The sequence below is a fragment of the Mauremys reevesii genome, linkage group 14 (genome assembly GCF_016161935.1).
Source record: "Mauremys reevesii isolate NIE-2019 linkage group 14, ASM1616193v1, whole genome shotgun sequence".
NCBI classification, from domain to species: domain Eukaryota; kingdom Metazoa; phylum Chordata; order Testudines; family Geoemydidae; genus Mauremys; species Mauremys reevesii.
In genome coordinates, this window is record NC_052636.1 from 17985552 (window position 1) to 17997670 (window position 12119).

Sequence of the window (12119 nt, forward strand, 5' to 3'; positions counted from 1 at the left end):
TTGAGGACTGAGAGAGTATTCGGGTTCACGGACGTGAGCACCAGGAGGAGCCTCTTTCGAGTTTTCTCCTTCCCTTGTAGTGATTTTACTAGAAAACAGCTGTCCCCGTTTAGAAGGTAAGAGCCTCCTGGAGGTTTGAAACCTGTTCAGTCTGATCCATGTGGTGACAGTTGAATTCTAGGCATGGAAAACACGAGCTTAAGGAGGCAGAACTTTATTCTGCACTTGGGATTTTGTCCCTTAGAATCACTGGGGACATTAGGGTTTGTTCTTTTTGCTTCCCCTCTTCCTCCCTCCCTCTTTTTCTCTTGCTTCCTTTGTCCTTTTACCTGTTCCCCTCCCAACACCAGGAGGGTTGTGGGGGGGGGGTGTGCGTGTGTGTGTTGCGGGGGAGTGCTCTGCAGCTCCCACTGTGGGAGGTCCACCCAAAAATGTGGGGCTTAAATAGTGCTCGGGCAGTGATCCCCACCAGTGAGCGGGGCCATCCTTTGGGCTCTCTGGTGAGAACCCTCAGCCTCCCATCCTCAGTCTCTACCCTGATTGGCTGAGCAGGGGATTACTGACAGGGAGGAGACTCAGGTCCTTGATGTTCTCTTTTAAGACCAAGGAAATAAGTCAGAACCAGTTCTGTGTTTGATGAATTTTGCTGCTTCTCTGCATTAATGGTCTCTGAGCAGCTCATGATTCTCTCTAACATTGCAGTTCTCCTCAAATACTTGCTAAATAATTACTGTCACTGTTGTTGGTCTGGAGCTCATCAGAGCACTTTATTCAGGTCATTCAGTGTCTGAAATTCAAGATCCAATGGTTAGTTTTAAAATCAGGGCTCTTGGATTCTATTCCCAACTCTGCCACTGGCTGGGTGTATGACCTAAGACAAGTCAATTCTCCTTTCTCAGCCTTAGCTTCTCCCTCTTTCAAGTAGGGATAATAATGATCCGCTCATACCTACCTCACGGTGCGTGGAGGCAGGGTCGGCTCTAGGATTTTTGCTGCCCCAAGCAAAAAAAATTTTGGCTGCCCCCACCTCAGCCCTGGGGTACCCCGCCACATGCTCCTGCTGACCGAGCCCTGGGCTTCCCCCCATCCCAGGCCTGGGCTCTACCCTCCCTCCCCCGACACCCTGTGCCAACAACATAGATTTGTTCTCCCCAGTCCGCCCAGGCTGAGCTGCTCCCGTTTATACTCCGTCTCCAGTCGGCACATGCCCAGAGAGGGTGAGGGGGTGTGGCCTCTTCAGCCCACATGGCGCAGTTAACCCTAGCAGTGCCAGTGCAGGGTTGATACACCTCATCACAGACAGCATTTCCCAAATTTGGGGATTAGCTAGGAGATCTCTTCAGGAGTAACCTCCTGTAGGGACTGGGTCACGAACACCTTGGGAACCAAATACCTGGGCATTTTCCTAGTTCCGAATCACTTGCTGTGGAATTCTATCCCTGGATCATCTGAGACAATATTGACTTAAACAACTGAACTACCCTGTGACCATGTGCACTTACTTCCATCAGTTTCACCCATTTGGGGTCTGCTGCTGTTCACCTTTTCAGAGTGGAAATTTAAACATACGACTGTTTCTCTGATAATATGTCCAATAGCTTAGAGTATTCTCTCCTGTTGACTGAACTGTATTTGAATTTTCTCCATGTCGTCATGCAGGGATAGGGGGAAAAACAAACCTGAAGTAAAAAAATGGTAATTTGTCTGAAATTTCACAAAAAATCTGAGCTACATTCTATCCAACAAAACTAACGGGTAGTTATATGACCAAGGAGCCTTCATGAAAGATAGAGAACCCATCTCACAGAGAGGTAGAAGACACTTTCATTTTAATTTAAAGTGAAATTCCAGACTACGTTACATCTGATATCTCATAATCAGGATGAGAGATTCTCCCATGATCCACTGAAACCTGCTTCACCCAGCGCTTTCTCATACATCCGACGAAGTGGGTATTCACCCACGAAAACTCATGCTCCAGAAGTCTGATAGTCTATAAGGTGTCACAGGATTCTTTGCTGCTTTTACAGATCAAGACTAACACGGCTACCCCTCTGATACCTCTCTCATTAGTGTTATTTACAGGAGTTATAGCACTTTCATAACGGGAGAAAAAACAACCAACCTTCCCAGAAGCGGCTTTGCCATTGAGGGAAAAGGGGATTTGAACGGTGCTTGGGATCCATTTGAAATCCCCTTCCAAGTCTGACACTTTCATCTCCTGCCAGACTGACTCTGATTTAGGATCAAAGACGTGTACAAGCACCATTCCCAAGCATGGACAGCCAAGAACATGACCCCACCAGACACGTTGGGAAGCGAAGGAATACGAAGGGGTGAACTGTGCATGGCTCAGGCACAAGGTAACAGTTCTGGGGTGATGGGGAAGGATGGAATGACTGAGTCGCCCCATCTCCTTCCAGTGTCACAGAGCCTAAAATGACCCTTATTTCCCTGACACTGCTCCAGCTCTTCATCATATTTAAATATATTTTAAATGAGGAAAAAAAAAAAGTCAACAAAATAACTGCTGTTCTGCACAATCCAGGGTAATGTGAGAACAACTGGGAATGAGACAATCTGTCCTCAAAGAGGAACTTGACGTCTCTAACAATAACTTTGCACTGGGAGGAGGAGTACAAATCTGAATCTCCAGGTTTGTTTAGACAAGGAAATGTGACAGTGATTAGGTCAGATCAGGAGGAAATGTGCTAGATAACCCCACTGCCATAGCCCATGTCTTTACTGCAAGAATAGCTGTCTTATTACATCAGGAAAGTGAACTCAAGCTAGCTAACTCCACGGCAACCACAGTGATGAGACCCAGGTAGATTTTATCTCAACGTAGCTGGTTGAAGACACCCCCCATCTCCCCCACCTGGGGTGATGACATTCCTGGTAGAAAAGACACCCACTCCCATGACTCGCAGGACAATGGAGTTGATACAAAGGACCACAGGATCCACCCCAAAGACGGGCGAGCTTCAAAAGTGGGCAACTCATGTGTGGGAGCTGAGGGACTACAATGTGCAAAAGATGCAAACAGCCTTAACACTCACTACCTGGGAACTGTCAAAAGAATTAAAGAAAAAATCTCCTGACAGCTCTAGAGAAGGTTTTTATGAAGTTTATCTCCTTTACGGATTCTCTGATGTTTAGAAAGGCCTGAGCTATGAGTGAAGCTTTTCCCGCACTCACTGCATTCATAGGGTTTCTCTCCGGTGTGGACTGTGTAATGTGTGACAAGGGTTGAGCTCCGAGAGAAGCTTTACCCGCAATCACTGCATTCATAGGGTTTCTCTCCTGTTTGGACTCTCTGGTGAGAGATAAGAGAGAAGAGGTGAGTGAAACTTTTCTCGCACTCACTGCATTCATAGGGTCTCTCTCCTGTGTGGATCCTCTGATGCATAGTAAGGTTTGAGCTCCGAGAGAAGCTTTTTCCACACTCGCAACATTCATAGGGTTTCTCTCCCGTGTGGACTCTCTGGTGAGAGATAAGGGAGGAGAAGTGACTGAAACTTTTCCCGCACTCACGGCATTCATAAGGTCTCTCTCCTGTGTGGACCCTCTGATGCCTAGTAAGGTTTGAGCTTCGGGTGAAGTTTTTCCCGCACTCACAGCATTCGTAGGGTCGCTCTCCCGTGTGCGTTGTCTGATGAGAGATAAGGGCTGATCTCTGAGTGAAGCTTTTCCCGCACTTGCAGCATTTGTAGGGTCGCTCTTCTGTGTGGATTCTCTGATGAGAGTTAAGGGTATATCTCTGAGTGAAGCTTTTCCCGCACTCACGACATTCATAGGGTTTGTCTCCTCTGTGTATTCGCTGATGCCTACTAAGGGCTGAGGTACGATTGAAGCTTTTCCCACACTCACAGAATTTGTAGGGTGTCTCTTTCGTGTGGATTATCTCATGTCGAATACGGGCTGAGCGGTAATGGAAGTTTTTCCCACACTCACTACACGTAGTCTCTCGCTTTTCCGTGAGGATTTTCTCCTGGGACGTAGTTTCCTTGAGGTCCCTGTGAGTTCCCTGACAATTAATGGGTTCATCCACTCTCTCCTCTGAGTGGTTTCCCTGCTCTATCTCTGGTCTGGGGTAATTTTCACCAGCTTTTCCCTGCTCACGGGGGCTGGACACGCTCCCTTTGGCTCTTCGCAGTAATTCCCCATGCGCTTCGGCGAGCTCAGCATCTTCCTGGTGAGGATTCTGCTCCTCGCTCTCCCTCACCACCCCATCACCTGCTAGAAGAGAGGAGAAATCTCAGAATTGGGGATGGAAAGGCAGAGAACAAACCCAAGTAAGTGCTGGAGAGACAGAAAATAAAAATCAGGGACTGAACTCCCCCTAACTCTTCCCCACAGGGGACAGTGGAGGGGATCAATTCTGCTCCCCACCCAGGACCGGCCTTTAGGGGGGGCCGTACGGGTGCCCCACCCAAGGGGGTGCCGGGCGCAGGGTTTGGATTCCCACCTGACCTGCTGCTGAGAGGCTCGCTGGGCTGATGAAAGCGGCACAGGGAGGCAGATAAGCAGCTGCGTGGGGGAGTGGGATAGACCTGAGCTGCAGGGGGAAATTGGATGACCAGTCGTCAGAGTCAGGTGACTGCTCCAGAGCAGAGGGGCCCCTCTCCGCCCTGCTCCACGTGTGCAGCTGCTGCTGTTCCTGTCCCCCACCCCCCGTTCACCCCCGGAGTCGCCCCGTCCACCCCCGACTGGCAGCATCCTCCTGACTGCTCTACAGGGGGGAGGTGCTGATTGATGGGGGGGTGATCCCCTCCCCCCAACCCAGGTACTGATTTCCACTGAGCTGGGGTGACGGGACAGGGGGAATCTGCGTGTGCTGCTGCCTCTCTGGGGCCGGAGCTGCTGGTAGCTGCGTGTGTCTGAACAAGCCTAGTTCAGGCTCCTGACCCTGGGAACTTTCTTAAAGAGACAGCGCGCTCACTCACACACACACACACTCTCACTCTCACACTCTCTCTCTCTAATATCCTCCCCTCAACACACACACACACCAGGGCTCCCTCCATCCAGGTCACTTCCCCACCTGGGCTGTGCTGAGACATCAGGAGCAGCTGCTCTCCTGCCCTCCCCTTACACAGCCTGCAGGGAAAGTGATTTGGGTGCAGGAAACCCTGACATCGCTCCTTGCTCCCCTCTCCCAGCCCCCCAGGGCTGTGTGGGGCGGGGGAGCAGCAGTCCAGTGGGGGAGCGAGCAGCAGTGCCAGCTGCTTTGTGCATCCAGGTCAGGTTCCCCACTTGGGTGCAGGAGGGGGGATGCCGGAATTAGAGGCAAAGGGGGCACAGTGCAGGGGTTGAGGGTACAGGAGAGTGGTGCAGGGGGTAGCAGTGAAGGGGTGCATAGAACCATATCTAGAACCGTATCTAGTCCACCCTCCTGCTCAAAGTAGGACCAATTCCCAACTAAATCATCCCAGCCAGGGCTTTGTCAAGCCTGACCTTAAAAACCTCTAAGGAAGGAGACTCCACCTCCCTAGGGAACCCATTCCAGTGCTTCACCACCCTCCTAGTGAAATAGTTTTTCCTAATATCCAACCTAGACCTCCCCCACTGCAACTTGAGGTCATTACTCCTTCTTCTGTCATCTGCTACCACTGAGAACAGTCTAGATCCATCCTCTTTGGAACCCTCCTTCAGCAGTTGAAAGCAGTGATCAAATCTCTCCTCAGTCTTCTCTTCTGCAGACTAAACAATCCCAGTTCCCTCAGCCTCTCCTCATAAGTCATGTGCTCCAGCCCACTAATAATTTTTCGTTGCCTTCTGCTGGACTCTTTCCAATTTTTCCACATCCTTCTTGTAGTGTGGGGCCCAAAACTGGACACAGTACTCCAGATGAGGCCTCACCAATGTCGAATAGAGGGGAATGATCACGTCTCAATCTGCTGGCAATGCCCCTATTTATACAGCCCAAAATGCCGTTAGCCTTCTTGGCAACATGGGCACATTGTTGACTCATATCCAGCTTCTCATCCACTGTAACCCCTAGGTCCTTTTCTGCAGAACTGCTGCCCAGCCATTCGGTCCCTAGTCTGTGATGGAGATTTTACAGGGTCCCGCTTACCCCAGACAATGCTTGCTATGCACAAGTTTTTGCAGGCCATTGTAGGCCAGCTTGACATTAAGGTATAGGAAAATTTGTAATAGCTTGTGTGGCAATCAAAAGGCCAAAGAAAGAAAAGGGAACTAAAATCAACGGATAGTTGTGCAATATGGCCTAAGTATAGCAGCTCAGTAGCAAGAAACATAATTAAGCAGAACAGTGTTGTACAATGTAACCGCACGTAGGTGGGCAAACACAAGTTAGGAAAAGCTTATTGTACAACAGTATTGGAAAATTATATTAGTAAGCAATAAGGTAACGGAAGAAGAGGGACATGGCGTAAGCAGGGAGCATCTAGGACAATAACAGGAAAACCCCAAGATGGTGAGGGGCTCTGATTGGCTTGCTGATAATAACCAGTATCCCAAATAAGGAAATCTAAGTAAGTGTTAATTTGCGGTTTTAGCCTTTATAAGCTTGGTGAAAATTTGTTGAAGACAAGGCAGCTGACCCCTTGCATGGGGCCACGCTAACCTTCCCTATATGCATATTTGTATTCTAATAAAGGGGCCTCAAGGCTGTGTCTGACCCAAAATCAACCGTGTGGTTAATTTTTCCACAACAATTTGGGGGCTCGTCCGGGATCCACAGATGACATTCCTGGATCGGAGGACCACGAGCAGTTCCCTTTCAAACCCCGGGCCCATCTGAGAGGTAAGAGACCTTTTGAAATCTCTAGAGGGGTTTGGGAGAGGACTGGTCCGTAGGCTCCGGCTGGGGTAAGTCACAAGCTGGATCCTACCTTGGGACAAAGTCAGACACCCTTGACGCCCTTATTCAGGCCTTAGTAGGTTTGGCAGAGGCGGTATCCCGAGCCTCGGAACCTATTCTCAGTGGGTTTGGCAGAGGCGGTATCCCGAGCCTCGGAACCTATTCTCAGTGGGTTTGGCAGAGGCGGTATCCCAAGCCTCGGAACCTATCCTTGGGTTAGGCTGAGTTTTGGTCTCAGTCTCAGGTCAGGCTGGGTGGGCCCCAGTCTCAGGTTGTGCCGGCCGCCCCAGGCCTCGGGCCGCGCTCTTTTGGTCCGGAGGAGACTGATCGCTTATTAGAGCTGGGCGTTCGGGGTCCTGGAGCCACTAGGTTGGGAGGAACCAGGGGCAGTTTTCGCCCTGGCGGCTGTGCCAGGAAACGTGCCTGTGTGTGTAAGGCCATGCGGCCTCTGTGTGTGTGTGTGTGTGTGTGTGTATATAAGGCCGAGCGGCCGGAGTGTGTTGGTTGTGGAAAGACGCCCAGACCCCCTGCGAAGTGAAAACTAGTGACTGGGGGTGTTCTGAAAGCAAGCTCCACAACCCCGCTTGATGAGAGACTAAAAAGCTTCCCTGACTGGCAGGCCTTGGTAAGTGGCTAACCAGTCGAGGTGCTTGTGTGTTCCCCATCCTGTTATCCTTTACCCCTCCACCTCCCCATGGCCCTGTGACTGCTCTTTGAGTACTGCCTTACAAAAGGCCGCAGAGTCCCTTTTGTTCCCCTCGGAGCCATAAGCTCCCTTCCCTTCCTCGGAGAGGAGGGAAGCCCCAGGAAACCGTACCGTCGGCTCTGAGGCTTCTGTAGCACCGTTGGGTCGAAAGCTGGTGCCCAAAGCTGCAGAGGGACGTGCGGGGACCACGGGCTTTTTCCGTTAGCCCACCCCCCCCTTACCCGCTCGCCCTGTAGGTTTGGCAGAGGCGGTATCCCGAGCCTCCGGACCTATTCCCTGGTGTTCCTGCCATGAAACAAGGGCAGGCCTGGTTGGGCCATTAGTTAGAACTGTGGTGACCCCCGAGTTAGCATCCTGGTGTGACTGGCTTGAGTGAAGTGCGCTGTGGTGAGAATGGGGGCCAAAGGATCTAAAATCCTGCCGGTCCCACCCAAAGGCACGCCTGCTGCTTATATGTACGTACATTATGTGTCATTGATGTGTAAAATATTTAGAAAAATGGAATTGGTATACCAGAAATGATCCAAAACTGCAGTTTCCCCTGGAGGGAAGTTTTGACCTTGACAAGATTGTACACCTCAGGGGTGCACTCCTTGTCAACGCCATGCCTGTGTTGTGAAGGTTGTTTTGTGTCGGTTATAGGTTTGGGGTTAGAACCCCCGAGGTAGAAGCCACTATGAACCCTGGGGAAGTGAGTAACCCCAGAGTGGCCCTAGAGATAAGGTTGGCCAAGGCTCCCGTCAGCAATAGGCAGACAGTGGAGGGGCCGTAAAACTAGCTGCCAGTAATTGGAGCTAACAGCCCATAGGTGTGCCAGTGAATGACACCCTGACTGATGGCGACAGGGGCGAACGGTACATGGTAAATGTGGTGTGTTTTGTTGTATGTTTTGTCCACTGTGCTAGCCTGTGTTGTATGTTTTGTCCACTGTGCTAGCCTGTCTGTTAAGTGTTTTATATTTAGCCCTTTAGGGATGCCTGTCAACTAGGTTGTAATTGTCTGCCCGGTATCCATAATGGGGGCAAGGGGGAATCTAAGCAGATTCCCATGCCAGAGAAGGGCACTCCAGTCACGTATATATACCCAAATTATGGTCCTAGAAAGTAGGCAGGGAGCTGTTGCGCAGCCTCCACTGGTCCCGAGGGAAAGAAATATCAAAAGATTTGCGTTGTGAATTAAATTGTGCAATCTGCTGTACCCCAAATGGTATGTATCTAGATGTGTCTGATCCCACTCACAATGAGGTCCTGGCAGGTTTTCAGGACACTCTAAAGGAGCAACAGGAACAGCTGGTTAAGGTCTCTCCCTCCCTGTGGGCATTGTGAGCCGATCATGCCAACCAGGTTGGGCACATTGGGGCTGCCCAACTGGCTGAAATTTTGCCTAAACCCAGCAAGACCATTTCCCAAAGTGTAGTAAACCCTCTCTCAAACTAGACCGAGAGAGGAATTTTACTGTGCTGTTCATGCTGTTGTTTTCTCTATCTTTCCTGTTGTCTGTAGCCTTGCTATTATTCTTTCTTACAATGTACCAGTGCTGAGGGGTTGTCACCGCCTCAGAGGAGGATTGTATTAAGTCCGGACATAGAAAAAATATTATTAAATAAAATGCATCAAGATGTAATGTGTGTATGTAAAGGGATAAATGGGGGTTAAGTCAAAAGCCCGCCCTCCTTGCTAAATTGGTAGTGAAACAATGCCTATGCCCATGGAGGAAAAAAAATGTAGCAAGAAAAAAGGATTGGGCCCAAACAAGCAGGCAACTGCAGTTTGAGGAAGTTAAAAGAAGGAAAGTTAAAAGTTAACTCTGTAGTTATTGGAGGAAATTAAGCAGTAAAACTATGTATAAATATTAAAAGAAGGTATTATGAGAAGAAAAATCTTGGTTTCTTTGCAGTCATTCCTTTGGGAGTGTCTGTGAATAATCCAGGCAAGAGGTTATTTATTTAACTATAAAAGATAGTCAATTTTGTTAAAAAAATGTATGGTGTGTACAATCTTTGTTTTATAATAAATTGGTGTTGTTTTGGGGTTGTAAAACAAACAAAAATATTTTTACCAAACAAAAAGAAACTAGTGTTAATTTTGGTATTTAGTATTTGATCCTTAAGGTAATTTAATGTGTTATAAAATTTTGGTAAGAGAATTTAAATCTGTTTTGGTAACAAATAGCAAATAGAAGCTGTAGTAAGTACCCCACACTAAGCCTTAAGGTGGCTATGTGTAATCAACGGTTATGTTGTCAAAGGAAAGCCAAAATGGATTGTGTTTTCCATTTAAAAATCAACATGTATTTAAGAACAGAAGTTAAAAGATAGAAACCATTAAAACCTGACCTGTCTATAAAACAAATACAGGAAAATATGGGGAGTAATTTGAGTAATTCCTCAGTTTTGCCTGCAATCAGTAAGGGTATTTATAAAGGAAAATTATTTAGATTAATTTTATGTTTGAATGTTGTAATTGTAAGTATGTGTTAGTTTTAGTAAAGTATTTTCTTGTAAAAAGACAAATGCCAAAACTGCTGTAAAACTTTGGCATACCTGTGAGTAGCAACAGTGATTGTGAACTTAATATACTGGACAGATTGTAACGAGTTATGTGCAGCTTCATAGATCTAGTATGGTTAAGTGCCCTTTGAAGGCCACTCCCAATTGAAAGGCCTGATTAAGCTTTTATAAAATTTGTACCAGGGCACTTAATGCAACTATTGATAGTACCCTGCTAGCTTTGGCTCAGATGGACATTCATTTAATAAATAACACAATGCTTAATTATTGCAAGAGACTAATGAAATGTGTTAGGTCTTTTTATATACAGTAGCTCTGCTGCTTGCTGAAACCAGAAGGCTGAATCTACATGGAGGTCCACCAGTGAGAAACTACTCTGGCCTTATTCTGAAAGACCCTTATCAAATAGTGTTAATTACCAACACCGCTGTGAAGTGTCGAGAACTGACTACCTGCCCATGTTTCTCACTGTAATGGCTCTCCGACTGATGATCGGTCTATCTTTCCTTCTGGCGTTGTTGCTCCTTCTAGACAACAGGAGTGAAGGACAGGGTAAAGATGTGGCAACCTTTCCTTTATCTGCTGACAGACCCACTAAGCCTTTGAATCTTACTAAAAAACCAAACCTCTCCACCTGAGGGCATAATAAAGCCTCCAAGCAAGCAAGGTGATTGTGCTAGCAACCTCTCCCTTGCTGCCTCACTGCCGGATAGCTAAGTGAATTAAGACTATAAAATCTCGAAGAATAGCTTGCGGAAGCTAGCCAAAACTACCTGAAAATAAAACTTGTAGTGTTCCTCAAATGCTCCTCCTTAATGAACTTAGGGTGGAATGGGGCTGATGGAGCAGCTGGATGGTCGCTCGGTGGTGCCCAAGACTTTGTTGCCTTGCTTTGCTCATGTGACCCATGGTTTGGCCCACGTGAGCAAAGGAGGGATGATTGCACTGGTGTCACGACACTAGTAGTACACAATAGTGGTAAGCCGGTCCGGACTAAACCGGCAGCTCACCCCACTCTGTGGGGCCCGTCTGTAAATATCCGGATTGACTTTATCAACATGCCAAAAGGTTGCTCATATGAATATGTGTCTGTATATTCTCTGGATGGATTAGAGCCTTACCTTGTGCAGAGGCTGCCTCCATCACAGTAGCAAAGAAATTGTTTAGGAATTTTTATTGATGATTTGGTCTCCCTGTTTCTATAAAAAGTGGCCGAGGTACCCACTTTATGGGTCAGGTCATGCAGCAAGTCTGCAAGGCTCTCCACATTGAGCAGCATTTACATTGTGCTCACCAACCTCAGAGTGTAGGGGCAGTGGAACGGGAAAGGGGAACTTACAGACAAAGTAGCCAGATCGTGTAAGGAATCAATCTTTGAAATAGATGCATTCTATGACAAGGTAGATAAAATGCTAGTTTCTGGAATCTGCCACGATACTCATGAAAAGGTCCCCTTTGCTATTTGGTTACCTGTTTGGTAAATAACCAAACGTATATCCACAGAACTTGTCTGTTTTCCTGCCTAGAGGCCATCCCTGTAGCAGATAACATCACCTGTACCTTATTACAGTATTCTCCCTCTCATACTATAAACCCAGAGGCATCGCAGGAAAATATCCACGCATATAACCAACAGCTGTGGTATAGCCCCTATAGAAAAGAGACCCAGAGGGATTCAAATGAACTATACTTAATGCCACGTTAGGAACTATCAGGTTTACTTTGCCGTTCACTCACTTTCAAATTGCCGCTATCTATCCAAATAGTTCCTAAAAGGGCCGTTCAACTAATATTGCAACACCTTTGGAGTCACAGGTCCAGGAAAAGAAGGAATATCACTGACACATTGTGGAAAAGGGCCAACAGTGCTGTCTCCGCTTGGAGTATTTGTAAAACCTAACAGCATGAAGGTAGATTGGGCTAACTGGAAAAGTATACCCAGTCTTATTTCTGGGGCGTAGTTAACTCAGGTGTAGGTGGAAATGGGTGAATTGCACGTTATTTCAGCCCTTAGTTCTATGACCCAGAAGATATTAAGAGAGGTGGTATTAAATATCACTGATGCTGGAAAGGCA

At 47.6% G+C, this 12119-nt stretch overlaps 1 pseudogene; it reads right to left on the reverse strand.

Annotated features, from left to right (window-relative positions):
• Window positions 1-3184: 3184 nt before the first annotated feature.
• The window catches only part of LOC120381618, a 43997-nt pseudogene continuing 35062 nt past the window's right edge, over window positions 3185-12119 (reverse strand).